This window comes from Malania oleifera, chromosome 2 (genome assembly GCF_029873635.1).
Source record: "Malania oleifera isolate guangnan ecotype guangnan chromosome 2, ASM2987363v1, whole genome shotgun sequence".
NCBI lineage: Eukaryota > Viridiplantae > Streptophyta > Magnoliopsida > Santalales > Ximeniaceae > Malania > Malania oleifera.
Window position 1 is genome coordinate 149,596,661 of NC_080418.1, and position 25,632 is coordinate 149,622,292.

Genomic DNA, 25,632 nt, shown 5'->3' on the forward strand with positions numbered 1-25,632 from the left:
CTAGACCATATGCTTCACCTTCCCATTTCCATTGTGGAGACAAATTTCTAATTCTAAGGAATGCATGTTGAGAGACACTTATACCCATTCTTCCTCGCCTTCTATTATTATTACTTTTCGTAACAATAATAGTAGTAATGATAGAGATCTATAATTCACAGGAGCTTTAATTATTTAATTTGTTAAACAATATGTAGTATATAAGTTTACATATTATTATAAAATGTATAATTTAAAACATCACAAAAATAAATTGAAAACCAAATTACTATTTTTCATCCCAAAAATATTTACCTTATATTACAAATCTAATGTGATTTAAAAGAGTACCATATCAAATTCATGATACATGTTTATAAAGTTATCTGAAATGCTAGTAGCATCATTACTAAAAATATATAAAATATGTAGTTGTCACACTGTTAAGTGTACCACAAAATCCATGTGATTTTGAATGAAATATACAAATTAAAATTTTACCTATTTAGGACATCTTTTAAATAAAACATGCAACTAAATTATGAATCTACTTGTACATTTAATGATGTATTTCTCTTTGAAAAGAGCCCATAAATGAGTCCAAAATATATGAAAAATAAGTGCAATAAATACGTATTTTCAAATGTCTTTGGCACAATATAAGTACACTATTTATTTATTCATTTGTCCAAAAAATTGACTTGATTGGTTCGGTTGATGTCAAAAATTGAATATAATCTCTACACCTGCAGTACATGACAATCATCTGCATTCAAGAAGAAAATGAGAAATTGGGAGATCTCAGATGGCCTCTGAGAGCTTTTTATGACACTCAAGTTAATATTGGATTGTATATGCTACATAATTATGATATAAAATATAAAGTGTGTCCCTTACAATTTGTGCATCATGGATATACCAAGTTTATATAACCCTTCCAAGATAAGCATAAATAAGACTTTATTTTAATATCTTAGTTTATGGTTCTAACATAATGCAAAGAATGCAACTAACAATTGAAATGAAGTGAAATACACTACTGAATCTAGCAACAAGAATGTCTTGCAATAACTGTTGGGCTTTTGTGGAGCTTAGTAGTGTTTAATTTGGATGATGACCCGACCTCTATTTAATTAGAAATTTCTATCCTAAGGCTTAGTCCATGGAGCGAAGGCTTGGGTCGTAAGGAACGGAACCCTATGCACAACATATAAAAGGATTGTTTTTGGGTGATTAGGGTTTGGGGCTGTACTTGCGAGAGAGCGAGAGAGAGAGCATTGTATCGCCGCACTCTCTGTGTTTTCTTCCTGAAAATCCCTGCAACTCTGTAGACGTAGGCAAAATTGCCGAACCACGTAAATATTATCTTGTGCGTGAGATTGATTTTTCTTTGGCGTGCATTCTTTCTTTATTTTGTTTCTCACAGGTCTCGGAAATTTGTTCTTAATTCCCTACAATAACTTCCAAAAATCAAAATATATTTCACAGTCTTGATCACATGGAGCATTATTAGTATTTCTTTCCCTTTGTCAAAAGCCTTTTCTTTTTCTTGCTCCTCATTTTTTTTTTCCATTGGACCTTGGGCCAAGTTTCTCTCTCTCTCCCCCTCAACTCCGAACTTCGAACTATTGACATTAAAAGTCAAACCTAATCTCTGCATCCACAGTAGGTGACAATCATCTATAGTTAAGAGGAAAAAACACTTGGGAGACCCTAGTGGCCTCTGGAGGCATTACCAAATGCTCAAGTCAATATCAGGATCATATATGATTTGTAAATATAATATAAAATATAAAGCATGTGCCTTACCTTCTCCTAGTACATTTTTTTTTTATAACACTCCCAAGATCAAAGGGATTAAATGCCCCAAAGGGTTATATGCTTAATCAAGGGTTATATGTCATTATTAGATGTATAAGTTACACCTCTTCATATCCTCGCTTTAACACAAGTAAAATCAAAAGTCTCTTTAATTAATAACCTTTAAATCAATAGAGTATTCTTACCCATATTTGGTTCTTTTAATTTTTTTTTAAAATACAAAATCACAAGAAATTAAGATTGGAGTTTTAGAAGTTGTATATTTAATCTCTAATATTATAAAAGGAATTCCTCCTTCGGTATCCTTCTTCAAAAATATCAAATTTATTCTTATAACTACTACATATCTCAAAATGCCCCTATAACTATACATAACTATCCCATAAATTTCCTTACAATTATATCAAATTTATCCCTACAATTATTTATAATTATCCTAAAATACTCCAACAACTACCTATATCTACTCCAAAATGCTCTTATATTCTTTAACTCTTGACTATTTTCTTTACAATTTTTTAAAAAATTTTAAAATAGTCATGAAACACGCACATAATGCATGCTCACTACTAGTGTGCATGCGCGTGTGTGTATGTGTGCATATATTATATGGACTCTGTTTTATCAACAATGACCACACAGACTAAAGATTCCAATTATGTACAAACAATGATGATGCCCACAAGACCAACAATGAGAAGGCATGACAAGCCCAAAGACCCACAACCAACTCGATTAATTCGCACATATACAAACAAAAATGCCAAGAATACCTCAACATGCACCTCAGTGTAAACCTTCCATCCCCACTTTGAAAGATGGGGAAGTGAGGTGAACCACACGGCCCTAATGTCACTTGCACGCATATATAATTCTTGACGTGAGATGGTTGGTAGTGTTGGGGTACTTGTGTCTTTTCTTCCTCGGCCTTATATGTCTGGTCATTGTTTGTAAATAATTTGAGCCTTTAGCCTCATGAAGGGATTGAACAAAAAAAAAAAATTAAAAAAAATGGTAGCACTATGCTTAGATCATGTGTCATGGGAAGTTGTTAATTGCATCTGTTAATGCAAGAAATGGAACAGATTGGACTTCAATCCTTGCACTAATGGTCAAACACCATCCACCCACTACACCATCAACTACATATGAGAAGAAACGCTTGGGAGGCTTGGAGAGGCCTCTAAGGAACCTCTCTAATGCCAAATTTCATCCACATTTGTATAAAATATGTGGAGTGTTTGAGAATTTGGCAAATAGCCTCTTGTTAGCCTTAGAGGTTACATAATCATGTTTAATGTGTTTTGATGATATTAACCTATTTGTTGTTCATAATTGTATTATATCTTTGCAGATCATGTTTAGTACAGGTGTAAGTAACAAATACATGAAAGTATTAGTCAAAAGGCAAAAAGATTGGACCGAGTTGGCGTCAAGTAGGAAAGATCAAATGGACATTCACTCGGAAATACTCTAACACATCCAAGAAAGTTTAATGTAGAATTATATGTAATGGGGAGTGCTTTAGGTAGTATTCGTTGCAACTCTTGCGGTTTTGTTTCTTACATGATTTATGAGCAAGAGTTGAGCAAAACTGCACATGCATACTAGGACACATAAGTATATAGGATTTCACAAAGTCACAAACTCAACATTCATAGTTTTCAAAAATAAATCAAAGAGTTTGACAAAAAAATCCTATACTCAAAATATGTTTTCATAAAGGACAAGTTTTTAACATTTTAGTATTATAAACATTTACATACTTAGTCCCAATTTCGACAAAACAAGTTTATGTCCTAAAGACTCAAGAAAAACAAGTATATTTCTATATAGAGGACATACTAGCATATAACATATCAAATGAGCTTTCAAATGTGTTTTCATAAACATGATATCTTATATTCAAGGGGAAGCTCTTTGGACAAATATTAATCTTCATTAGACTTAACACCTTTCATATACTTTTGTCCAAGAATGGGCTAAATCATTTAGACTTTTTAAGGATGAAAAATAGGGCATTAGTCGACTATTGGGGTGTTTTCGTCAACTAATTAATCCAGTAGCCTAAATTGAGTTTCTACCCAGTCAAATCGTCAACGAATGGGTATGAATTGTCGACGAATGGAGGAGACTCGTCGACGAATGAGTTTGACTCAATGATGAATTTTTCTAGTAGCCAAAACGAGTTTTCAGCCCAGGTGACTCATCAACGAAAATGCATGATTCGTAGACGACTTGGGGTGACTCGTAGACAATTGGGGTAGACTCGTCGACGAATAACATCGAGACCTAAACAGAACGGCTAGAAAACTACTAGTTCTCGAGCCAATCAAAGGAGGATCACTCCCAACAGTTAGATAACCTTTTTGGCTATAAACACAAGTCCATAGACTTGATTAAACATGGTTTTGGTGATTTTACAAGTTCATAGTGAAAAATATCTTTGAATACAAACCCTAGGCACTTTGCATTTTAGTTCTACATCACAATTGCTCAATTCTCTCTTACTCTCTAATCTTGTGTGATTCATTCCTTAAGAAAATAGTGTTAGGTTTGTTTTGTAATTGATATTAGCTCAATCAAGGAGCATTTCTTTGTATCCCATCATTTTGTTGTAAAGGGATTGATTCCCGTATTGAAGGTTCTTGGTGAACCGTTTGTGAAGGTTCTTGGTGAACCGTTTGTGAAAGTTCTTGGTAAACCGTTGTGTAAGGCTTCTTGATGAACCTTACGGCTCTTGGTGAGTGTTGAGGGATTTGTTCCCGTATTGTAAGGCTTCTCCGTCAATAAAGGAATTTGGATAGTGGATTGTAGAATCCTTGAGTTGGTCTCAAGGCGTGGACGTAGGCTTGGTGCCAAACCACGTTAAAATACCGGTGTTAAGTTTTCTCTCCCTATACTCTATTGTTTATATCTTGTGCATGATTTTATTTTATATATTGTTATATAATTGCTTGCATCATTCCAAGATTATTATTTTGTGGAGAAAAACAAAAATACAGGAAAGAGTCCATTCACCCCCCCCCTCTAGACTCTACACCCAGGCCGACAAGTGGTATCAAAGCGAGGCACTTGCATTTTTCGGAGTAAAACCCAAAGCGTAAAAGATCAAATGGCATATTTAATGGACACCTCTTCCCAAGGACAATTCGTGACCAAACCACCAATGTTCAACGGTTCCAACTACCCGGCTTGGAAAAAACAGATGACCATCTTCATCCAAGCACACGATCTTAAAATGTGGCGGGTCATCACCAAGGGAGATTGTGAGTTCAAAAATGACAAAGGTGAACCAAAACAACTTGAGGAGATGTCAGACACCGAAATAAGGTTAGTAGAACTCAATTTTAAAACCAATAATTTTCTTTATTGTGCTTTAAGTGACAATGAATACAATCGTATTTTTGGATGTGAAACCGATAAAGAAATATGGGATAAGCTTGAGGCACATCCCAAGTTAAGAAGTCTAAAACATACATGCAAGTTAATGAATACGAAATGTTTAAAATAGATGAGGGAAAATGCATCACATCCAAGTTCACTCAATTCACACACATCACAAATGGTTTAAAAGCACTTGGTAGAACTTATTCTATGGAGGATAATGTTCAAAAAGTTCTCCGATCTTTACCCAAGTCATGGCATGCTAAATCAACCGCCATTGAGGAAGCAAAAGATCTATCCCAAGTCACATTTGATGAGCTAATTTGGTTACTTATGACCTATGAAATTAAGAAAAACATGACTTCGGATCCGAAGAAGCCTAGGAAGGATATAGGTATTGCTTTGAAATCATCTAGTTCAAAATACAAAGAAATGCTAGAAGATGATGATGAGGATAGTGAGGATGATATAGAATCACTCGCAAGAAAATTTAGAAAATTCCTAGTAAAAGGACCAAAGTTTAGTAAGCAAGTTAGAAAAGAAGAAACAAGCAAAAATGATAGCATTAGGAGCTACAATTGCAAAAGGGTTGGGCATTTCATAACAAATTGTCCCTTGATCAAACACAAAGGGAAATCTCAAAAAGAAGATTATAATGTTATGTATGCTACTATTGATGAATCTTCCACCGATGATGAAGTGGAAAGAAGCACATCCATGCTTCATAGCTAATGAACAAGAGGAGATGAGTTCGAATGATGATGATTACACTCTTTATGATGAAGTAGTAGAAAATTGTGCTAAGTTGTTTAATGAATTAGTTTTAGTAAAAAGGAAGAATAAAAATATTGAAAAAGAGCATGAAACCTTAAAAGTAAAAATAGAAAATTTGGAAGATAAATTGTCAAAATGCAAAGGAAAAGAATCTTGCCTTTGTTCTATTTTAAAAGAAGAAAATGAATCCCTTAAAAGGAAAAATAAAAAGCTTGTTTCAAAGGCTCAAAAAGACCATGAAGTTTTTCAAGAAGTAGGAAATTTGAATAATCAAATTACAAATGTTTTAAAAGAAAATACTCTCTTGAAAAAGAAAAATGAAGGCCATGGTAAAATCTTAAGAGGAAAAGAAAACTCAAATGAATCTTTGGGAGTTAAAAGAAATAATTGTTTCCAAAAAGAATTCTAATCCTCTTATAAATCACATGCTTATGCCTCAATGAGCAAAAATAATACAAATAAGTCAAAACCCTTACACACAAACAAAATTTATTTATATTGTCAAAGAAAGTGTCACATACGATATTTTTGCCCTTATAGTCGAGCTAGAGGCAAAGAAAGGGAGCTTGAATGAGTAGTAAAATAGAAAAATCCATTAGCACCCAAAGAAGAATGGATACCAAAGAGAATTACATGATTTCTAAACACTACTTCCTTAGAACCTAGGATTAGGAAATAGGATTCAGGTAGACTTAACTACACCTAGGTAAAAATAGAAAGGGAATGTGATGTCTAAGATTGTTATCAAAGTATAAAAAATCTCAAGTTTTGCATTTCAAATTGTTTGATTTGTATGCTAGGAACTTTAGAGATTCATGCCAATTTTGATGAGCTCAAATTATAAAACCAATCTGATGCTTTAATTGTATATATCCTTATTGATTGGTTTATTTATTTTTTAAATATTGGCTATTGTTTATGGGATGAAAAAAAAAACATGCACTCAAAGCTTGCTCCTTAGGAATGAATTTTTGAGTGATAAAATATGTTTTGATGATAAATGCTTAAGTTTGATACATAGTTAGAATATCTATTACATAACATCCATGAAGTTGAATTTTAGTGGAGATAATCACAACAAGAAGTGGTATTCAAAAATGAAGCATCTATTTGTGATATCATATGTTTGAAGAATACCTTTCTTTAGTGGCAAATTAGGAGAATATGTCTCTTATTATCCAAGAGCATTGGTTTAATAAAGTCTAGTTTACATCTAAATGCTCATTGCCAAGTAGTAAGGACATGCCTACCATGCTTAAATCACAAGCATGAATTCGTTATGAAAAATGTCCATATTTGAATGATTGATCCAACAAGTAGTATCATTCTAATAAAACTTTAAGATCATCATTCATAAGTAAGGAAGCCAATCTAGGCAAACCACCATGGAAACTGATCTTAAGGGTAAGAAGTTTTGTTGTGGTGTTATGTTAAATGTATGTGAGGAAGAAATGCACATGGTAATATAAAAGTTCATTTTGCGTATTGTTTTATCTTGAATGAACTTTCTACTTTATGAATTGCATGTTAAAACTCCAATAGATATGAATGTCTTTATTATGACTTATATGCATAAAGGGGGAGCAAATTTTAGATATGCATATAGTAAGGGGGAGCATATTTTAGTCTCATTTAAGAATATGCATAAATTGAGGGGGAGCTTTGAAATTATACCCTAAAGAGAACACCACTAGCTTGCCATCACCAAAAAGGGGGAGATTGTTAGCCTTAGTGGCTACATGAGTTTAATTATCATGTTTTGATGATAACAACACATTAGTGGTTCTAGGTGAACTAATCTTTGCATATTTAGCTATGATAATTACAATCTCAAATGCAAAGACTAAGTAAAATTGTAATAGGTCAGACATCATAAAAAAGGGGGAGATTATTAGCCTTAGAGGCTACATAATCATGTTTAATGTGTTTTGATGATATTAACCTAATTTGTTGTTCCTAGTTATATTCTATCTTCGTAGATCATGTTTAGTATAAGTGCAAGTGACAAATACATGAAGGTATTGATCAAAAGGAAAAGATCGGATCGAGTAGACATCAAGTAGGAAAGATCAGATAGACACTCACTTGGAAGTACTCAAGCACATCCAAGGAAACTTAATGTAGAATTATATGTAATGGGGAGTGCTTTAGGTAGTATTTGTTGTAACTCTTGCGGTTTTGTTTCTTACATGATTTCTGAGCAAGAGTTGAGTAAAAATGCACATGCACACTAGGACACATGAGTATATAGGATTTCACAAAGTCACAAACACAATATTCATAGTTTTCAAAGATAAATCAAAGAATTTGACAAAAGAATCCTATACTCAAAATATGTTTTCATAAGGGACAAGTTTTTAATATCCTAATATTATAAACATTTACATACTTAGTCCCGGTTTTGACAAAACAAGTTTATGTCCTAAAGACTCAAGAAAAACAACTATATTTTTTATACATAGGACATACTAGCATATATGATATCAAATGAGCTTTCAAATGTATTTTCATAAACAAGATATCTTATATTCAAGGGAAAACTCTTTTGGACAAGTATTAATCTTCTTTAGACTTAATACCTTTCATATACTTTTGTCCAAGAATGGGCTAAATCATTAAAAGGCTTTTTAAGCATGAAAAATAGGGCATTAGTCGACTATTGGGGTGTTTTCGTTGACTAATTAATCCAGTAGCCTAAATTGAGTTTATGCCCAGTCGAATCGTAGACGAATGGGTATGAATCGTCGACAAATGAGTTTGACTCGTCGACGAAATTTTCCAATAGCCAAAACAAGTTTTCAACCTAGGTGACTCGTCGAAGAAAAGGCATGATTCGTCGACGACTCGGGGTGACTCATCGACGATTGAGGTAGACTCATTGACGATTAACATCGAGACCTGAACACCAATGGCTAGTTCTCGAGCCAATCAATGGGGGATCACTCCCAACGGCTAGTTTGGATTTTTGGCTATAAATAGAACTCCATAGACTTGATTAAACATGGTTTTGGTGATTTTACAAGTTCATAGTGAAAAATATCTTTGAATACAAAATCTAGGCACTTCGCATTTTAGTTTTTCATCACAAGTGCTCAATTCTCTCTTTTGTTCTCTAATCTTGCGTGATTCATTCCTTGAGAGAAAAGAGTGAGGTTTGTTTTTTATTGATATTAGCTCAATCAAGGAGCATTTCTTTGTATCCCATCATCTTGTTGCAAAGGGATTGGTCCCCATATTGAAGGCTCTTGGTGAACCGTTTGTTAAGGTTTTTGGTGAACCGTTGTGTAAGACTTCTTGGTGAACCTTGCGGCTCTTGGTGAACATTGAGGGATTTGCTCCCGTGTTGTAAGGCTTCTCCGCCGGTGAAGGAGTTTGAATAATGGATTGTGGAATCTTAGAGTTGGTCTCAACACGTGGATGTAGGTTTGGTGCCGAACCACGTTAAAATACTAACGTTAAGCTTTCTCTCCCTATACTCCATTGTTTATATCTTGTGCATGATTTTGTTTTATATATTGTGATATAATTGCTTGCATCTTACCAAGATTATTATTTTGTACAGAAAAATGAAAATACGCAAACGAGTCTATTCACCCCTCCCCCTCTAGACTCTACACACGCAGGCCGACACCTCTCATTATTAGGCTTGGGAGTCATGCCATGGGTAGTTTTTTATTCTATGGGTGTTAAAAGTGCACACTTCCCTATTCTTCACTTTTTTCTACTTAGTTATGGAGATCATTACTAAGGTGACATTAGCTAATTAGGGGGTTATTTTTCTCTCAAAAACCCCAAACAAATTGAGAAAAAACCATGAGCAAGGCTAGAAGGAATCCACTATAAAAAGAAAAAAATGATGACACAACTTCTCTCTAATTACAAGAAGAGGACAATGATACCTCTTTCTTGAATTATGAGTATACAAATCTCTCTAATTAAGTGGGAGAATGTGAAATGTAAAGCCTTTTTTGTTTTATTCAATAAAAGTGGAGTAGGCTGCATAGGGTAGTGAGTTGCCCATGCCCATGTCATCCATTCCTGCATGCTCATGTCCTGCATGCCCATATGGGCAGTTGCAGGTCTCCACATGGGCATGCAAGACATGGGCATGTAGGAATGGATGGAGTAACTGGCAACTTCACAGCGAGATGGGCAGCATCACATGCATCCGCATGGAGATCATGAATTGCTAAGGTGGCACTAACTAGTTTTCCTCTTATCAGCATACACTGGGTGCATACATCCACTCTCTCACAAGAGAACGGATTCAACCAACTACTAAGTCTATTTCCCTGTGAAAGAGTGGATGCATATACCCAGTGCACCCAATAATTTTCTAGTCACATATTACTTTGTATGATCATCACACCAATTGTGGGACCTTTTAATTAGATGGAAGCATCACATCATGACTTTCATGTTGTACTTTTGCCATAGTAATAATTTTCATAGTGGTTTGTTGAACAAATCTTTATGAAAATTTTTTTCAATACGAACAGAGCACAACTTGATAGTAATAACAGAATGTTCCTTTGAAGTACCACACATAGTGCAATGGCATAACCTGATGTGCCACACAACACATGCCCGCTAAAGTTTAGTATATTATGATTAAGTACCTCACCATTTTTTCTGAATGCAATATGACACACTTACATAAAACAAAAAATTAGTAATGTGATACTTAACAATTTCTCTATAGATACAAATATTTTAAAAGAAAAATATTTTAAAAAAAGGTGATAATAAAACTAGAAAATCACACCAAGAAATGCCCCTTAAAACTCTACTCAAACAAATTCATGAGAGGCAAGTTTAATCATAGGATTATGAAATATTAGACATGTATCGTACACATGTGGGTTGTTTTTTAAATTGACATTGCTTAGCTTCAACTTGTCATATTAAGGTTAAGTTATTTTTTATTATTTTCCTCAATTTACACATATTTCTTTGATGACCCCTCTTAGGTACTCAAGCTACATACATACAGATGTACATATACATAATGAATAACTTAGGCCAGTCATAGTAATTAGGAAGGAAAATAGAGACAATGAATAGAATAGGATCAGAGGAACAAATATTGGAGGGAAAGTAGTTTTTGAAATGCAGAATAGAAATGAACAAAGTGATTCCAAATTTCAATCTAATCATTTCTATTCCTAAGGAATAGGAAGGACTCAGCCCTACTCATTCTAAGGACTGTTCAGGACACAATAATGAATAAAATTGAATTAACTTACTCTTTATATTTTTTATATGATAACTTTTCATTTCTTCAGGCTATGCATTGCATGCTTGTCATGGAGACTTAAATTAACTGCATGTAGCACAAGCGAGTTTCCTTCAACTACACCGTAATACATGGAATGAAAATTCAGCAAGCTTGTTAACGCTTAGTCATTGAACCTAACTATTACACACGTAACTCACCATGCTTTTGCCCAAAAACATCATATGCACAACTTTAGTGCTATAAATGCAGCAACTTTGTGCTTGCAGCCAGCCGCAAGTCCATCTACTACTCATCTCCATTCTAAAACAACACTTTAAGCTAGGGTCTCCACCAAGCTCTTATCCATACTATTTTTTTCCTTATATTATTTTTAATCATTATACATACATAATAAGACCTAAACATGAATAAATTAGAAACCACATATAAATATTTATTTTTTATTTTTTGCTCCATTGGAAGCTCACACTTAAATTGTGTCTAAATTACACAACAAGAGTTAGTCCATCGCATATCCCAAACTCCTCCTCACTCTTTACACAATTCAAATATAAGACTTCGAGCATAAAAGCCCTAAACTTCAAACAATGAAATATACTTTCATTATTCTTGTATCATATCCATAATAACTAATATTTGCATGTGATTTATAATTTATTATGCATATAAAGCTAGTATTTATTTTTTTACCATTATTCTTGTACCATATGCATAATAACTAAATATAAATAAACTCATTAATTATTAGTAAATGTTCATATTATGCATCAAGATTAGTCTTCTAAGCATTGTATACTAAGTAAATAATAATGGTTAAAACTTGAAAATTGTATATTGAAGGTTTTTTACTCAAATTTTGAGTAGATGAGAAATGGACTATCTCTAATAACTAATGTTATAGATTCTTCCCTTCTAAATCTCAGTCACTTTTCAATTTATAATGGTCGTTATTAGAGAAAGAATATATTTATCAATAGGATAGTTGTAGTAATCCTAAAAAAAAAAAATTAATTAATTAATTATTTAAAATTAAAATTAACTAAAAATATATATATGTTTAAATTAAAATTAAAATTTTAAATTTTAAAAAAATAAAAAAAATATTAATTAATTAATTAATTATTAATTAAATAATATTTTATATATATATATATATATCAGTTAAGTTTCCAAGGTTCAGGAAACAAAATTGATTTTTATATTTCTTCTTCTTCTTTTTCTTTCTTTCTTTCTTCCTTTCTCAGTTCAGCGTGGCTCTCCATCTCCTCACTTCCACTCTCCTCCACCTCGTCTCTATTATTTGGCCGATCAAAAATCCAAAAATACCGTTGGATTCTGCTCGCCGCCACCGACATTTCTACTGGAGCGGATATGTTGTAGGAGCGGCGTAGGCATATCTCTAGAGGTAAGGCCAAATTTCAAACTTATCTCAATTTCTCTTAAATTATAAGCCCCATTAACGAACGGAAGTTGTCAGGAGACTCGTGGGGAGATTCTCTACAATCTAACCGGAGCAAGTTTTCGAATTGGAGTTCCGAGATACCAATCCTAAATCGGGGGTAAGTTTGATAATTTATGATTTTATTGAGCTATTTAGGGTATTCAGAACTTAGGGAAATTTTAGGGAAAGTTACTCTAAGAATTATGACGGATAATATGGTAAAATTTGAATTTCAAGATTTAGGGATTTTTTTGAACACCTGGGGCGTAGGCTGGGGTGTTAGCGGACTTTTTGCAGGAATCAGGTAAGGGGATTAAGTTAAGTCAGCAATTTTATGAAATTTGAATCGATTAAATTGTTATGCTTATATAAATTTATTTATTTATTTATTTATTCATTTGGGAATTTAAATGCTATTTTAAAAACCAACCGTTCGAAATGGGTTTTATAAACGTAAGATATATGGTATGATATTTTTGAATAAAATGAACGATGGAAAGCTTGTTTATTTATATGAATATGTTAAAATGTGGAAAATTGTGTGGCAGATGATTTAATTTGTATGGATTAGTGTATATTTGGATCTGGGATTTTGAAATACTGGAATTGTTGTGAAAAATACTGGAAATGCTTGTGAAAATGCTGGAACTGTTTATGAAATGCAAGGGTTTGAACTAACGGCCAGTGGCCGGGTATTGTTTGATTGGCCAAGGGCTAGGATTATTATTTGACGGTCGATGGCCGAGTTTTTATTTGATGGCTATATGTCGAACAGTATTTTTGGCCGGGGGCTGGGTTTTTGGAATAACAAGAAATATATGTGAAATGATATTTTAAATGATATTTTCTATTTTTTAAATTGCATGATATGCTTTAAGAACCCTGGGGACCAGTGTAGTGTAAGCACGGTACCGTTGCTAGAGATTTGTTATGTGGCCATGTGCGTCCACACCTGTGCTGAGAGGTGTAGGGTGGTCTTGTCCGATTTGCCTACGTGAGAAGAATGCACCCTAGGGTGAGGGCAATAGGACCAGCAGTTGGAGCTGCGTGTACCCGCGGAGTATGTTAGCAGAGAGTATAGATGACTACTGTCTGGGTGGATCCCCCAGGACATTAGTCCAACCTTCGAGCCGCACAACCCGTGCCATAGGGATGTAAATGGCGTGTTTGTCACAAGGAATGTCTTATATGCATATCTGTTAATTTACGTAAATATGGTTAATTAATAAGATAACTTCGAGGGCTTACTGAGAAAGGTGAGTGCCCCGGTAACAGTAATGGTACTAGAGCAGAGAGAAACTACTTGTATGGGCGGGTAATCTTCCCTATCCTCGGCGAATTGTGTGTGTGAGTGTGAAATAAGAATATTTTCATAAATGAGTTTATCTGCTTGGTGAACTGATTATTTTTTGTACACTAAATGCATACTGGCCACACACTGACATTAACTTAGTCTTTCCCTTACTAAGCTGTGCCTCACCCCTACTTTACAAACTATCTTTTTAGGAAATCCTAGAGATTGGGTCTAGCGGGCTACAGGAGCCGGGCTAGTAGTGTGAATTTATGTAGGTAGTGTGTAGATAGAGATTTTAATTTTGTTTAGTTTTATGGGATGTTGTTATATGAAAATGAATACTTTTATGTATAAAGATAGTTAGAACTCTAGTAATGTAATTCGAGGATTTTATATTATTTTCGCTGCGTACATGTGTTTTATATTTGATGAATAAGGTATCAGGTACACTAACGTCACTAAAGTAGCACTCCGGGCCCACGTGGCGGGTCGGGGTCGTTACAATAGAAGGATTTCGAAGAGAAGAATTTTATTGCGTAGAATTGAAAAGTGATTGAGATTTGGTATTTGAAAATTTAGAATTACATTAAGTTTGTCAGCTAACAAAATTACGATTTTATTATACGTTGACAATGAGATTATACATGGATCAACCACTATTAAGTACATTACTAGGCCAATAAAGGCTATTTGATTTGCAAGGGGGATGAAGTTAGAAAGTCTCAAATAGAAAATATATGAAGGATTAGACATCGATCAGAATAATTACATATTAGAATTGAGTTTGAGATATTCGCAAGGAGGGGGTGGTGGAAGTATAGTGTATGTCGATGTGCCAATAAAGGATGATTCAAATGTGCTAATTGCATTTGACCCATAGAATTCTTGTTATGACGTGAATATAACCGAAAGTTTTGTTAAACACATCCCTCAAAGTAGGAATATGGGTGAAGCTTCAACTGCGCAAAGGGAGACATTTTTCATCATCAATCATATAATGAATTCGATACTGCTGAGACAAATAGGTTGTGCAATCACCTTTCCCAAGTGATGAGAGCTTTGGAATTGAATGACATGCTTCATATGTCATTTCAGCCAAAATTTTTGTCAACAGAGTTTGCATGTGAGAAGACAAATATGCACGGATTCAATGTGAGGCCCAATTTTCATGATGAACAAAGACCATCAATAGAGTATAGGCTTGACCAAAGTTCAGGTGCAACTCTATCCATACTAGACTTTGAAACGATTCCATCAATTGTAATGAACGCGAGGGGGGCATACACGGTCAAAACAATGCAGCCTGACATCGAATGTGACCATGAATTAGAAGAAGAAGATGATTTATAGGAGAATTCTAAAGAGATAGAAGGCATGGTAAATGAGATGGGTGGACCAGACAATTATGAGGTTGAACATGAAGAAGTTGTCATGCCTCCTGAGACACTGCTGCGAGAGAGACAGATATGCAACGTACCTCTATTAGCGTACATGATCGACGTCAAAGCTAGTGATATCAGAACCTAATTTGAGAGTTCCCTTGAGGGCACTCGATAGAATGGTGTTTGAAAATTTTGTAAGAGTATGATTTTCGACACAAATGATGATTTGATACACTTTATGCGTGTGCACCATGCGCAAACACATCACAACTTCAAGGTGGTACAATCGAGCTCAACAACATGGGTTGTTAGGTGCAATGCATATGAAAATCGTGCATGGAGGTGACATGCCTATCGAAGTAGGAAGCATAAGCTGTTTGAAATTACACAGTACAGAGGCCTCCATACACGCATCAATGAGACTCTTTCGCAGGATCACCCACAGTTGAAGTCGTCCTTAGTTGCAAACGAAATAACAGAAATTATCAAAAGTGATGCTGGTGTTTCAATTACAGCTTTCAAGACGCACATGAGGTACAAATATCAATATTATGTATCGTATGAAAAGATATGGCTTGGGAAGCAACTAATAGTTGAAAATATTTTTGAAGATTGAGATTTTTCATATCAAATACTGCCAAAGTGGATAAATGCTATGTAAGTCAAATCTTGGGACAAAGGTGAAGTGGGTATGGAGTGTTATTCCTTATGCTAACAACTCTGCAGTGTTGAAATATGTTTTTTGGTTATTTGCAACCTTAATTGAAAGATTTCGTCATTGTCATCAAGTTCTTTATATAGATGGAACACAATTATACAGGAAGTACAAAGGGAAATTGTTAATTGCAACGCATCAGCCCCTAACAAACCAACAAAAATTTCTGTAGCGTTTGCAATAGTTAAGGAGGAGAGTCTACCAACATGATCCTGACTTTTTTAGTGCATTCGAAATAAAGTGGCTAATCGCAATGATTTGTATCTTATATCAAACAGACACCCTGGTATCATTGGTGTTATTCATCTTAATGTTGAATAGCAACTGTCGCATGCACACTATAGGTTTTGCTTGCGACACGTCATCAGTAACTCAATAAGAGGGTGCAGAATATGATGTTGAAGCGAATGGTTGAAATGGTTGGAAGGAAATACCAAGTTAAGAAATTCAATAATTTCATGAAAATGATCCTAAGTGAAGGTGGACCACTTGTGAAATCTTTTTTCGAAGAGATCTCACTTCACATGTGGACACGATATCATGATGGTTGTCGAAGGTACGGAAACATGACCACTAATCTGGTTAAATATATACTTTAATGTCGTCCTTCAAGGAATTCGCAGTTTACCCATTACTGTCATTGTCTTTTTATATTGTTGAATGACAATCAGTTATGTCCAATTTTATATAAATATAATTTATTGCAGGCATCAAGATTCATTTCACGCTTTTGACATGTCCCCACGCATACTTTATGGTGATACTGAAATGACATCAACATGATGCATTAGGATCAAGTAATACATATTTATTAACATTTTTATTGTAAGAAGTCATTACTTAATATTGAGTATTGTTTTTACATATATCATTTTTTCATAGTTTATATAGATGCTATATGCGACAGATATCTATGCGGCACTACCGCGTATCTGCTTCAATGGAGTAGCAATTTGGCTCATTCACACTCCCTTGATCTGCTTTCAAATTCTAGAGTGACATCTAATAGACAGTCCTGCCGCAATTCAGGCTGAGGCAGTAGATCCTTTGTCCACCTCACACAGGGTATAACCCAAATGGTAATTACGCGGATCTCCGCGACCTTGATCAGCGCAGACACTATTACACCAACTAGCCTACATACTACAGTCATTCCTTCGAGATGTGGCAGTGGCAACTGGACCTTGCTGTACACATACTAATAGAGATTCCCCTCCGCAGGCGTACCTCTCTGAGGGCTAAAGATGGATACAGTTAGTGGTATCAATGCATCACTGTTCATTATATCAGTAAGACCACCGGTCTACATATAACAGTAGTGAGTGAATAAATTATTCAAATGCATATGACTAACATACAACTAGTTTCAATAACTCATTAGAGTCATTATTATAACATTTATAATAGGAGCGGATGATGGGGGTCATTCAACTATTTGACTGTCTCTTAAACTATCCGACTAGATCAAAGGCAACAACTTATATGCAAATCATGACAAAAGAAGCTCAGCGATCAGTTTACAAGGCTGCCCCTACAACTGCAGATGATGTCACAGCCGAGGATGACACCACAACTGCTGAGCAGACGCCGCAAAGGAGAGGTCATGTTGGGCCTCATCGAAGGCATGGGGGGAGGGTCACGCTCAAGGACATGGGGGAGCACTAGCCCAGCCGCCATAGTTTGATCCTCCTAACATGTTGAGGCTTCTACTTCGCTGTCGCAGAGGCCATATACTTCCATGCAGGCATCTCAGAATCCATATGAGGCATCCAACAATACACCATACGTACCAAAACCACCGCAATCCATTACATACCCACTCCCAATCTACCTGAGACATGAGCGATGCCAGTTTTTCTCAATTCCATCACCGATCCCATTCAATCAGTTCAATCAAATGTCAAAGGATGATGCCCTCTTACAGCAGTAGATCCTAGGGACGTCCCATGTTAACAAGGATGCAGATCGATGTGGGAGACGGCAATGTGCAGATGATGTGTCCACAGAGCAGCAACAACCACGTGTACAGCCGCAGAGACAGAGGAGACGCCCACCTTGTGGGACATAATTGTATTATTTTTAGACATGATTATATATTTTCCTAGAACATAATTGTATATGTATATTTTTTTTTCTTACAATATGAATGTACTTTTATTTCACATTAATAAAAGGAAAGCATTTCCTTTATTTCTTTATTTTAACTTCATTACATATACTTATGAGCATTCAGCGAACCTATATTTATACTTGGAAATAAAGACATACAATAACAAAACATTGTAGAAAACAGACTATCGAAGTATTTGTCATCAAAACATTGCAACCTAACGGATTGTCGAAGTGTTCTTTAAAGATTTCAGGAGTACTAGAAAGACTAAAAATCGTGTACTTTTGGACTTATAATCTTTTCAAGCGTCCATGAGACATTAACAAGAAATTATTAATGCTTTCAATGCACTCCAACACTTGCTAGATCGACATCAATATTTCATACCCTTCACATATATTTATATAAAGTAATATCATAAGACTCTCATCAAACAATTATTGTGTCATTTTTTTAGTTGGATTAAGTTAGTCTGTCTTTTAAGAAAACTCATTTCATTACACTTGAAAGTTGTGTAGTACTTATTTTTTTTAACGCTAATGATTGTAAAATTATAAGTTTCGAAGGTCTTAAAATTATGATGTATGAATAATGTTTATCATGTTTAAACTTACATGTGGTATCAGAGTGAAGTTGTAGAAACTCATGATTTTCGATTATGATTAAAGGTTCATGTTTCATTAAATTTTAGTTTATGAATCAATGCATAGTAACCTTCTATTTTTTTTTAAGGCATAATGGTGTAAGTATGATGCGTCTTGGTTAATAAAATCTGACAATGCAGCACGTCTCCAAACTTATTTTATGTGCACTGTGTTTAATTCTGTTGCCATGATACTTCTTAAAATCTATGTAATAATAATGATGGTGCAGAATGTCTAATGTGATAGTAAATATATATAATGATAATGTGTGCTAATATGAATCTACAAGTATTTTGCCAACATGTTTACGTTACTCACAATATTTTAACATTGTGATGTTATAAAATATTTTGATTTTAATCACCAAAGTGACTAAATCATTAAGTAAAGTACTCATATGTTTGATGCTAGAATGATATAAAATTATTATAAGACATCAAGAATCACCCAAAGGTCGATTAATTGTTCTTATAATATAAGGATAATGTTTTGGTAATATTATTATGCATTACTATTTTATCTATTTATCCAAAGATAATAGATACTTATAATGAGTACATATAATGTTACCAAAGTAATGTTAAAATTTAAAATTTAATTAGCATCATTTTAAAGCTCTTTACATCAGTGTTTTTCCCAAAGGAAAACATTAATATATTTATGTTTGTGACCTTATAAATGTTTCATTAAAAGCATTAAGTATGGTTAATTCTTACAGTATCTGTGCCTGGATCATTACACTTCCATGCTTCATTTGTTCCAATGTTTAATGGGTACGTTAACCACCATGAAGTTTGATGGTTCACATACTATGAATGAGCATGTTGTTGAAATGACAAATATTGCAGCAAAACTTAAGACTTTGGGAATGGATGTGAATGAAAATTTCCTTGTTCAGTTCATTTTAAACTCATTACCGACTAGGTATGGACCGTTTCAAATGAACTATAACACCATGAAAGATAAATGGAATGTGCATGAGTTGCACAGTAAACTAGTTCAAGAGGAAACACGACTGAACAATAAAGGAATTCACTTTATTCATTATGTGAACAATCAAGAAGCTGAAAAGAAAGTAAAGAAGCATGGAAAGGGGAAAGGATCTTTAAAGGATAATGAATCCTTTTCTCATATCCAGAAGAAGGTATCAAGTAAGGACAAGTATCGTTTCTATGGGAACCCTGGACATTAACAGAAGTACTGCCTGAAACGGAAAGCTTAGTTCGAAAGGAAGGGTCAACCTAGTGCTTATGTATGTTTGGAATCAAATTTAGCTTAAGTTCCTTATAATACTTGGTGGATTGATTCTGAATGTACAACTCATGTTTCTAATATGATGCAGGGATTTCTTACAATCCGGAACATAAACCCAAATGAGAAGTTTATCTTCATGGGGAATAGAATAAAAGTGTCAATTGAAGCTGTCGGGACTTATCGTTTAATCCTAGACACTGATTATTGTTTGGATTTATATGAGACTTTTTATGTTCATAATATTTCTAGGAATTTAATTTCATTATCTAAATTGGATGTTTCTAGATACACTCGTAATTTTAAAAAATGATGTTTTAGTTTATTTAAGGATACATGTATGGTGGGTTGTGGTATGCTTTGTGATGGATTATATAAGTTAAAACTTGATAATCACTATGCTGAAATACTTTTAACCTCGCATCATAGTATTGGCACTAAACAAAGTTTAGTGAATGAACGATCTGCTTACTTGTAGCGTAAATGGTTAGGTCATATTTCCAAAGAAAGACTAGAAAGATTAGTAAAGAGTGAAATACTTCCATATTTGGATTTCACTGACCTTGACATTTGTGTAGATTGTATTAAAGGAAAGCAGACAAGACACACAAAGAAAGGAACCACAAGGAGCACTCAGCTTCTAGAAATTATACACACTGATATATGTGGACCCTTTGACGTAAATACCTTTAGTAATGATAGATATTCCATCACCTTTATCGATGATTTTTCATGTTACGGATATGTCTACTTGCTACATGATAAATCTCAAGCGGTAAATGCTTTGGAGATTTATGTAAATGAAGTTGAAGGCAATTAGACAGAAAGGTAAAAATTGTTAGATCTGAAAGTGGAGGTGAATATTATGGAAGGTATAACGAAACTGGACAACTACCTAGTCCATTTGCTAAATTCCTTGAAAAACGCGGTATTTGTGCTCAATACACAATGCCAGGTACACCAGAACAGAATGGTGTATCAGAAAGGCATAATAGGACTTTGATGGACATGGTTAGGAGCATGATAAGCAGAAAGTCTTTACCCAATTCATTGTAGATGTATGCTTTAAAAATTGCCATGTATGCATTAAACCGTATTCCTAGTAAGGCAGTTCCAAAGACACCATTTGAGTTTTGGACTGGCAGGAAACCAAGTTTACGACACCTGCATGTTTAGGGTTGTCAGGTAGAAATTAAAGTTTCTAATCCACAAGAAAAGAAGCTGGATGCAAGAACAATCAATGGTAATTTCATTGGTTATCTAGAAAAATCGAAAGGGTATATATTTTATTGTCCTAATCATGTCACAAGAATAGTTGAAACTAGAAATGCTAGGTTCATTGAGAATGATGAAACTAGTGGGAGTATGGTTCCATTAAATGTGGAAATTAAAGAAATTACAACTACCGCTATTCAAAGTAAACCTATTATAGAAAAACCACAAGAGGTTGCGTTAAGACGATCTCAAAGAGAAAAGAGATCTACTATCTCGGATGATTATGTGGTTTATTTTCAAGAGTCAGATTTTGACTTAGGAATTGAAGATGATCCAGTTTCGTTTTCACATGCCATTAACTGTGATAATTCTAATAAATGGATGGTTGCCATAAAAGAAGAGTTAAAGTCTATGGAACAAAATGAAGTCTGGGATCTTGTAAAATTTCCAAAAGTTTGCAAGAGAGTTGGATGTAAATGGGTTTTTAAAACCAAACGAGACTCTCGTGGTAACCTTGAACGTTACAAGGCCAGACTTGTTGCTAAAGGCTTTACTTAGAAAAATGGTATTGATTATAAAGAGACTTTTTCACCGGTCTCTAAGAAAGATTCTTTCAAAATTATTATGGCATTAGTAGCTCATTACGATTTAGAGTTACATTAAATGGATGTGAAAACAGCCTTTCTAAATGGGAATTTAGATAAAGAAGTTTATATGGATCAACCATTGAGTTTTACAGTTGAAAGGAAAGAAAATTTAGTGTGTAAACTTAAGTCAATATACGGACTTAAAAAAGTTTCCCGACAGTGGTATCTTAAGTTTAATAATACCATCGATTCCTTTGGATTTAAAGAAAACATTGTCGATCGGTGTATATATCTGAAGATTAGTGAGAGTAAGTTTATATTCCTAATTATGTATGTTGATGATATTTTACTTGCAACTAATGATCTTGGTTTGTTACATGAGACTAAAGAATTTCTCTCGAAAAACTTTGAAATGAAAGATATGGGAGAGGTAAAGTATGTGATTGAAATAGAAATATTTCGAGATCGGTCTCATGGACTGGTTGGTTTGTCTCAAAAAGGTTATATAAATAAAGTTTAAGAGAGATTTAACATGGACAAATGCTCAGCTTCACCTATTCCAATTCATAAAGGAGACAAGTTTAGTCTCATGCAATGTCCTAAAAATGATATGGAACGGAGGCAAATGAAGGATGTTCCTTATGCATCTGTTGTTGGGAGCTTGATGTACGCTCAAATGTGCACAAGGCCTGACATTAGCTTTCCAGTTGAAATGCTCGGTAGATATCAAAGTAATCTAGGAATGATTCACTGGAAGGCTGCAAAGAAAGTTCTAAGATACTTGCAAGGAACGAAAGATTACAAGCTTATGTATCGAAGGTCTGATCATCTTGAGGTGGTTGGATATTCGGATTCTGATTTTGCTGGATGTGCGGATACAATAAAGTCCACATTTGGCTATGTATACTTGCTAGCCGGAGGAGTAATTTCATGGAAGAGTGCGAAGCAATCAATAATTGAGGCATCCACTATGGAAACTGAATTTGTAGCTTGCTTTGAGGCTACAGTTCAGGCTAATTGGTTGCAGAACTTTATTTCAGGACTTGGAATAGTCGACTGTATCGCCAAGCCGCTAAAAATTTATTGTGATAATTCCGCAACTATCTTCTTCTCTAAGAATGATAAGTATTCCAAGGGTGCTAAGCATATGGAATTGAAATACTTTACTGTTAAAGAAGACGTACAGAAACAAAAAGTGTCAATTGAACATATTAGCACCGATTGTATGATAGCTGATCCTTTGACGAAAGGATTGCCGCCCAAAATATTTATTAGTCATATTGAAAAGATGGGCATTATTGAATCTTAATGAATGTTGTTCAATTGATATTTGAGCTCGATAATGAAAATGTTTCTGTTATTTCTGTTTTCCATTTTGTATACATAATTGTTATGAAATAATGATAACATAATTAAATTTGGACCTAATGTATGACTCTCAACTAAAAGATCATTATGTGTAGTGGAACTTATATTGTAGTGCATGGGAGGAACTATATTAATAAAGATGATATGGAACCGCCATGACTCCTACAAGTTTTCTACATATTAATGATAACTAATGTATGCACATTATGATCAACTACGTTAAGTAATTTCACTTGAACCAAGTGGGAGAATGTAAGACATTAATTGCCTCAAATGAAATTATAATCATATATGTTGAGGTAATATGATAGGTCTTCAAATAAAATATTGTTATCATAATTGTAATTATGTTTTCTGATTAATGATCTCAGAATTTTGTAAAACTATAATGACATCTCGGAATATGAGAAGTCTATAATTATGATATAATTATGATACATTATTAATCACTTGATGGAAGTGATTATAAAAGAGAGGCTAGGGGCTGGTCCTATCTCAACCTATGATGCATATGCTAAATATATCCATCAAATTAAGTTGAAGCGTAAGGAAGAGCAAAGGGTTGTGAGATAGAAACACAATCCGAAATATATATATATATATATATATATATATATATATATATTTTTGGAGGCTATGGATTAAGGTAAGTTTTATTTTAATGTTAATGATTGTAAAATTATGAGTTTCAAAGGTCTTAAAATTATGATATATGAATAATGTTTATCATATTTAAACTTACATTAAGTCCCTAGGTAGGGTAGGTGCACATGAATCCTTTTCCTCTCCTAAATCGGATGCAAGTTTTTAATTTTTTTTAAATGAGAACTAACTTTTGAAAAGACAATTCTCTATTGACACATGACACTTGTCATGAACTAAAATTAACTTTTCAATAATTAGTTTTGGCTGAAACCGACTATTAAAAAGTCGGTTGTATTTATTTCATAATTATTCAAACTATCCTACAGTTCATAATTATTCAAACTATCCTACAATTGAATTTATTTTATTTCATTTTAATTTTAAAATTTTCATAAAAAATTCTGTTCAGCTCCATGGTAGATGCATCCCTTACCTCTTAAGGCATTTACACACTTCACTTACAAAATTCTACCACCATCTTTCTTTTTCTTTTATTGTATAATTTAAATTAATAAAATTCAAAATAATCAATTTACTATTTTAGTAGTATTAAAAAATAATTTTTAAATTATAATTAAATAAAATAATTATAATAAATTTTGTTTTTATCATAACATTGTTAATTTGTGCCTTTTTGTATAGCATCATTTTAATTAAATTTTTAACTGTTATTTTATTCAAAAACAGAAATGAATTTTTTTCAATCTGAGTTTTTAATTTACTTTTATTTTAAAAGTTTTAAATTTTTTATTTATTTTAGAAGTTTTAAATTTTTTTATTTTATTTTTTCCTTTCTGTTTTGAATTTCCTTAACATCTTAAAATGATACTAACAGATCCCTAAGTAAACATTTGTGAGTTGCGAGTAGATGATTCTATCTGGAGTCTCCAAAGTAATTAACCAATTTATGACTATTAAATTTTTAAAAATATATATATACAAGGAGAATAATGTGAGATGTGCCAAACAAACTAACAAAGCACTCAAGAACCGAAAAAAAAGATGAATAAAGAAGAAATAAAAGCTGGGAGTGAGAGGGGATGAGGTAATGGTTAGGAAAATGAACCTGTAAATAGGAGGGCTAGGGCTTCACCGGTAGCGAGCAGTAATATTAGAACAGCCGGCGAAGCGCTTAAGGCTACGACTGTTTAACCACTCGCCGTACGTGCGGTCTGCTACCTCCCGCCGCACCTCCGTTGATCCGAACAACCGCTGGCTCCGGCCGCTGCCGTCGCCACTGCATCCTCAAGGATCTCATCTGCAAGTCCTCTCTCTGGGATCATCTCCAAGTCCTCAGTTCCTCTCTCTCTCTCTGAAAATTTTGGGGTGCGAGAAGTGTCGGTGTGGTCTCGTGGGTAAGGGGATGGGAAGTGCGCCCATTTGTTTTGTTGCCTGCGGGCACGTGATCGTGACGGTGGTAGTTACGACTATAATTAATCCCGCCAATTTACGTTGACCGTAATAACCCTCTCCCGCCCATCTATCTCTATTTGACACGTATCCTAAAATTGAAATAAGTGTAAAGGGTACCTTATGAATGGGTAGGCTTTGATTTGACAAAGGCAGAGCTTAGCTCGGGCTGGAGCTCAACTTAATTTGAGCTTAAAAAGTTGGGTCAAGTCCAACTCAAAGATTAAAAGTATTGACTCGAGCCTGACTTATTTGCAAGCTTAAGCTCGAATTTAGGGCGAAATTTTATAAATGATCTAATTATAATAATTTTATTCACTTATTATGTTTGAGTAAGATTTGTGTTTTTTTTTTTTCTAGACAATTGGGT

General features: G+C 34.1%; 1 long non-coding RNA gene across 1 annotated transcript; it reads right to left on the bottom strand.

The window, feature by feature from the left end:
- Positions 1-494: 494 nt before the first annotated feature.
- Positions 495-25,209, bottom strand: LOC131149743 (uncharacterized). Its single transcript, XR_009135290.1, has 2 exons — positions 24,919-25,209; positions 495-745 (listed from the first exon to the last, which is right to left on the bottom strand). It is a non-coding gene; the product is annotated as an uncharacterized LOC131149743 (long non-coding RNA).
- Positions 25,210-25,632: the final 423 nt, after the last annotated feature.